Source organism: Takifugu flavidus, chromosome 11 (assembly GCF_003711565.1).
Source record: "Takifugu flavidus isolate HTHZ2018 chromosome 11, ASM371156v2, whole genome shotgun sequence".
In the NCBI taxonomy this organism is placed as follows: domain Eukaryota; kingdom Metazoa; phylum Chordata; class Actinopteri; order Tetraodontiformes; family Tetraodontidae; genus Takifugu; species Takifugu flavidus.
The window spans coordinates 8,865,248-8,871,897 of NC_079530.1; the positions used below are offsets into that span (position 1 = coordinate 8,865,248).

Genomic DNA, 6,650 nt, shown 5'->3' on the forward strand with positions numbered 1-6,650 from the left:
GTGACGCGTCCCCTTTTCAATGCTGTCCGCCGCCCCTCAGGTCTCCGAGAGGTCAACAGGTCAGTCGTCAAAGCTGAGAAATTCAAACCGAGCATCAAGATTAACTCTGGATGGTTTGGACTCCACTGGTTTTTGTTTTGTTTTGTTTTTTATTTTGAGAGTGGGAGTAAAAAGGGGGGGGGGGGGTGGATCTGGAGGGAAAAGCCACTTTGAGTTACCCCCCTCCACCTACACCTGCTGCACTACTGTCACTTTTCCGATGATGCCAGCCTCTCAGCTGAGGAGGGCCCTCCGCGTTTGTGAAGATCTCCATCCCCTCCGCTGATGCCGCCACCGTCCAGGGCCAGCAGCAAGACGGCCGACTTTGTTTCCAGGGGAGTGGAAGACAGCTTTGAACTGCAGACTGACAGCGAAGGGGAAGTTGTTCCAGGCATAAATGTAAATTACTATTACTTACACGTTTAACCCAGCGCCTACAACTCCACCACGTGCACACGCCTCACCCCCACCCTCTTCCCCGCTCGCTGGCTCGCGTTCGGCTGTGGAAGTGTGCTCGGGTTTTAAGGGGGGGCAGAAATCTGACATCATGTTGCCCTCTTTTGGTGGATATTTGTAACTGCGCCCCACCGTTCACCCACCTGAGAGGTAAAAAATCATTTGGTCTTTCCAATAAAGATAAACAGGTCCAGTTATTTTAACTAACGTATCTAAAGCAGTTATGATTAATTTAATGTTGTGAATAAGTTGCACCATTTGATTTAATTTTCTCAGATTTCTTTGGTAAATAGATGTTCTATAAACATGAATAAACATGGTCAAACTAATGCATGAATAAAAAAAATGAACTCATATTTTATTTTTAGATTCCTGTGAACAGATAAAAAGACAAATGTGATGAGAGAAGAAAATACACACTATATGCTGCAGATGAAAATTGAGGCAAATGTTTTAATTTTTCAGAGCGCTAAAGATAATCTGCATTTAAAGGATCCTCTGCATGCGTGTCTTTACAGCTGCTGCCGTTTTCTGGGTCTGCAGAACACACTGAAACTCAGGTCTTCAAACACTTTCCAGAGAACTCAGATCATTTAAGAGGCGTGTGCATGACACAGGATTTATTGTGAGTCTTCTGTCTGCAGCATCCCAAAATAAACACATGTCCTGCCTTCCAATGCATCTTATGACAGGAACAATAACATAAAGATGCCGTTGAACAAACCCAAACTTCAAAACCAATCAGCGGCCTGACTAACCAGCATCAGGCGGTCCACGTCTGGAGCAGGTGAAAGCAGATAGCCCAATCATCGGCCGCAGATTAGATTTGCAGCGTGAAACGATGCAGATTGGAGATTTGCTTTTTTTTCCCCTGCTGATCTTATTTTGCGGAGAGCTGGATCATCGCCTGTCGTCAGGCAAGGCTCCAAGCTGCATTTTGCCTGAATCAATAGGGCCCTCGCAGCATATCATTAGATGTAAGTATTATAATTACTTGTGTTATTAATTTTGCCCTAATACCAGGGATAACATGATATGTAATTCAACCCTGTTGAGAGGGGAGAAAATAAGATCATCACAAATGCATCTCTTATGAAAATCAATGCTGAAATGGATATTCCAATAAAGCCAAACCACTGACCCTCTCTTTTTTTCCTCATGCATATCAGCCATTCATTTTCTGCATTCATCTGGAAAAACTATATAAATATGTTCTGACATATTTCACACAGACCCTCTCCTCCCCCCTCCCGTCCCGAGCCAAAACATTATGGATTTGTGTTGCCTTGCAAACAATTTTAATAAAAAGCTATTGATTGGGGATCGAGCTGCTAGCCTGTAGGCGCGGAGCAGCAGACCCCAGTGGGTCCAAATCATTAATGTCCTCAACCGCTGGCTTCACTGGTGCAAATATGTTCAATAAGGCTTGGGCACGCATGCTTTCAGGGGTTTAATTTTGATGCAGGCCGCAGACCCACATGAACGCGACAGTGGCGTGTCTCACTCCCAAAAATGATTAATGGAGCTAAATGTTGCTCCCGCCTGCCCGGCCAGTCTCGCCGTACATCCACGCACACCTTCCTCGCCACAGAGAGCTTCGTGTTGAGCCTCGCTGCAAATTTGTGCAGCTGCAAAAAGCCACATCCAGACAGAAACACCCTCGCCTTTGCTTCCCCGAGCAGGTATCAAAGCCTCGGCGCAGCAAGACAGTTTTAATTACCAGGTACTTTCCTTATGCTTAGGATTTCAATTTCTCCCTGCAAAGCTGGTAATGATATTCAAAATGCCTGCTGGCAAACTCCGGCTTCTTTTTCTCCCCCGTCTTTCCTCCCCACCAAGAAGTGAATACCCCAGTTTATAGGCTTATTTGTCCTGCAGTCACTTTGTAAAATCTTTATTCAGCTGAAGATATCTTCTTTTTATTTTAAAGGCGAGCCTCGCTGGAAGGAATGGCAATAAAGCTTTTTGGGGGGGGGGGGGGTAGACGGTGAAAAAGAAAGGGGGGATCAATGCAGAATGTATTAGCCTGCACTACTGAGACCGACTTCAATAATAAAAGCATTGATCCTTTAAAGTGAAGCTTATTCTGGGATGGCATGGTAAAGGAGGACGGTCCATTCCAATACTGCATGGTCCAGATGGAGAATCACAGCAGGATATTTCACTCTCACACAAACACACACTCACACACATGCACACACATACACACGTACAGTCACACACACACACTCACACACACGCTTCAAATATTCACATTAGATTTGATTCCTGTATTAGACTCATTACCGAGGGATTCAGATGGAAATGAGTGTATTACGGAAGAACATGTCCAATAATGCAGCATATGGAATAACATATTTAATTGGCACTACTTAAGCTCTGCCAAGTACAAAGGAGTGTGAAAAGAACCAGGAGGTGTGTAAGAAAAAGAATAACTTTAACACTCCACTGTTACTGCAGGACAATAATAAATCACTGCCGCCGGATTTGTTAAGGCAATAAAAGGATCTCTAATTTTCCAACTGGATTTCCATCAGTCACCAAACACGTCGCGGTCTTGCCGTGTCCCTCCACGCTACCCTGGTGGCAGCATTAGAAGGAAAACGCCAACAGTAATCGAGCGTGATGGCTGAATGTGTAACAAGCGCACTTCACAGACTAATCAGTTCGAGTGGACTTTACATCACGTCCATGTCTTTGGCTCAGAGACACTGGCCCTCGATCAGATTATTGAAATTTATCTGGACGTATCAATAGATAAGGTTAGCTGTGATTAGGTGCCGGAACGCTTCCTTTGGTGTTTAGTAATAAAGCAAAATTCCTCTAACACAAACGGCAGACTGTGTGTTCTTTCCTCTAATCTTCCTCTGAACGCTTTGCTGTAAAAACCCTGAAAAACACAGATTATGTTCAGGCAAGTGTAAAAAAAAAAACCTGTCTCCTGTCAGTAGTTGATTTCAGGTCAGTCTCTGAAATAAGAGGCTGCGAAAAGAGGTCAAAGAGGTCACATCAGACATTTTGTCCTAAATAATGAATTTAACGTTCTATAATCAAGACAGCTGGGAACTGCAGAACAAATGTCACTTTTGTCAAGAATTCAAATGAAGAATTGTATATTGTAGCTTTTAAAACTTAGACTAAACAAAATTGAACTTAAAATGCCACAAATTTTAGTTTGTTTTGTGTTTGAATTTTAGCAAAATTTGGCAAATGTTGAAACATTTACAACCTGAATATGGGAAAAAATAAACTCGTGGTGTTAAACTATAAGCCGCAAACACACACATGTGAGTTTGAAGTGACCTCCAGCTGCACCTCTGTGGCAGGATAGGGTGAGAATGGCGACACACAGAACCCTGCTACTGTAATCCCATCAAGTCATGTCAGACAGCGGCCTGGATACAAGCCCGTGTGTGAGGCGTGTAATCCACAGCTAAGACTTCACACACTCTGCTCCCACTTATCTGGACACACACACTCTCTCGCACACGTATACGTTCCAAAATATACTTGAAGAGAAAAGTGATGGTCGGTAGCCATGCTTGGTGTGTGTGTGTGTGTGTGTGTGTGTGTGTGTGTGTGTGTGTGTGTGTTGTGTGTGTGTGTGGTGTGTGTGTGTGTGTGTGTGTGTGGTAATAGGACATGGTTTATGGTGTCAGCTCAAGTGAAACACACAAAGACACTGATGAAGCCTAAAAATATTAACTGCTAATGTGGATAATTTACACTCTGGCAGCTGTGAGACAAAAGAAGAAAACCGTTCTATTGTCTTCATACGTCAGAAAAAGAAGCAGCTAAAACATTTCTAGGACGGAAACAACCTACAGATTTCCCCATAAATCAAAACAAAAATCTGACTCAATTCCCATCAAATCAGGATAAAAGCAGCCAATTCGCGCTGAGGTTAGAAATTCAACAACACCTTCCTTCACTTCAGAAAATAAGCGCACACAAATGCGTCCAAAATTGTGCTCAAACGGGGACAAAACATAAAGTAATCTGCAACACACTGAATCCTGAATGCATTTTCACTGTCAAGCTGTTCAATCAGTCACTCGCGCAGGAACAATATGTGCCATTATCATTCAGATACATGCAAAACACCAGGAAAAAAAAAAAGCGATAGAAAGGCATGTCGGACAAGGCAACCCTGCTCCTGTCTTGTTTCACAGAGAGGAAGAGAGAGAAGGAGAGAGAGGGGGAGAGAGAGACGTGGGGTGCAGGACCCACACGGTGGAGTTCCAGCCAATTGCATTCCAGAGAAGTGACCATGGCCAGTGATAAACAAAGCACCATAGATCATTCCTCTCCCAGACGGAGGCTCGGCGCTGGAGGCAGCGGAAGACAGGAGACGACAGAGCCGACTGCATACCCCTCCACTATCCTCTCACGCTACATTTTGACGCCCTTATCCCTTTCTTTTCTTTTCTTTTATAACCTGGAATGTCATTAAACGCCCCACACATTTGCTCGCCATGCACAAGAGGGAGAATGCAAAGAAAGAGAAAGGAAGACAAGGGAGGGAAGGGAGGCTGCTGCTGCTTCTTTCGCAATAGAGCAGCAAAAAAAAGAAGCATAAATTAAATTGTTACCGTTTCTTCTTTTTAAGAAAAGAGAAAACACTTACCCAGTCCGGACACAAGACTCAGAGATGATTTGAGCCCAGTGTGAACCACAAGACAAACCTCAGATTAAAATATGTTTTTTTAAAATAAAAAAAAATGAGCAAAACGAGGAGCAGTGAGGTTCTCCCTCTTTTGTTTGTGAGCCTGCCTGGCTAGGTTTCTCTACTTGCATCAGCCGGCTGCTTTTTCTTTTTTTCACAGCTTTGAAGCAGGTGGATGACAAAAACATCAATCTCTCCAGGCTCATTGTGTGGCATGCATACTTTGACACACTCCCCTCGCAGGCTCTATACAGTATAATCACACATTCCTATTCTCTCCCTGATGCTGCACGAATGAATACAGGCTCAAAAGGGAGCTGAAGGACAAGTGCGCATTGTTGCTGTGCGCTTTTGTTGTAATCATGTTTTGATTGGATTAGAATGGGGGGAAATTTTGCTGTATCCCTTGAGTTGCTTTTCCTGCACGTTGAGCCAATTTTAGGAACAGTAGTTAAAAGAAGGATGAGGCATATTAGCATTAAGTGTGAGCCATAATCACAGCTTTAAATAATAATAATACAATATGGATGTGTGAGTCAAGATCAAAATCACACGTCAAGCATTTCTACTGTTGTCGTTATAATTTGCTTATGCTACCATGTAAAATGTGTCCATGTCAACCCACAACCCTAAATTCTTGGCTCTGTACCTATATGTAATCCCTTTCTTAGCCCATTCTTTACCTGGTTGTTTTTGCAGAGCGTTTGAACTACAAACAGACACACCAGAGTTTTATGCAACTGACAAAACTCAAAAAGAACAGGACAGACTCCCAATAATGGTTAGGTGACCTCTGCACATTGTTGCATCAGACCTGGAAGCTTTTTTTCTTTTTTTTAAGTGTAGTACAGTTAAGGGATAATTTTTGAGAATACAGTGAACAGATAACAAGGCCTTCCTTTTCTTACTCGGCCTAATCCCTGTCCTCACAACACATTTTTATTTAAAAATCTACTTTGTCAAACCTGTCTCTATTCACCGAAGAGTGCTGTTAGCTCAAAATGACACTGAGCAAGCTCAAGGTTTCACAGGTAAAACTTATTAAGCAAAGAATTGACAGTGGAGCTGAGCTCAAGGGTGCCTAAATGCTGACTGTATTATAGCTACCGTTTCCTGGCTGCTTTGGCATCATTTTACCAGTGTAAAATAATTACACATAGCAACTGGGCATCTATTGATCAATGTATATTATTATTAATAGTAGTATCCGCGGCAGCAGCAGCAAAGCTTATCTTGAATTTTACTTTGCACCATTTTGCACTACTGATAATAATTCCATGTACTTTTGACATGTACATATTGTCAATTATCATAAATGAAAGGTAATTGCATCCTGTGTTCTTCATTGATTATTATTGAGATCGGCAACGGCTTAGATTTAACCATTTATATTGTTTATGTATAAACATTTAGGTTTGTTATGTTGTGTTTAAACAATAACGTCGATATAGGGATTTCCGATGTTTCTGGCAAGTCAGTGAAGGCAGCG

The 6,650-nt window shown here is 42.6% G+C and overlaps 1 long non-coding RNA gene across 1 annotated transcript in view; it reads right to left on the minus strand.

Annotated features, from left to right (window-relative positions):
• Positions 1-5,470, minus strand: part of LOC130533578 (uncharacterized) — a 51,008-nt gene extending 45,538 nt beyond the window's left edge. The window contains exon 1 of the long non-coding RNA XR_008952616.1: positions 5,123-5,470. This is a non-coding gene — a long non-coding RNA (uncharacterized LOC130533578). The remainder of the gene's footprint in view (positions 1-5,122) is intronic.
• Positions 5,471-6,650: the final 1,180 nt, after the last annotated feature.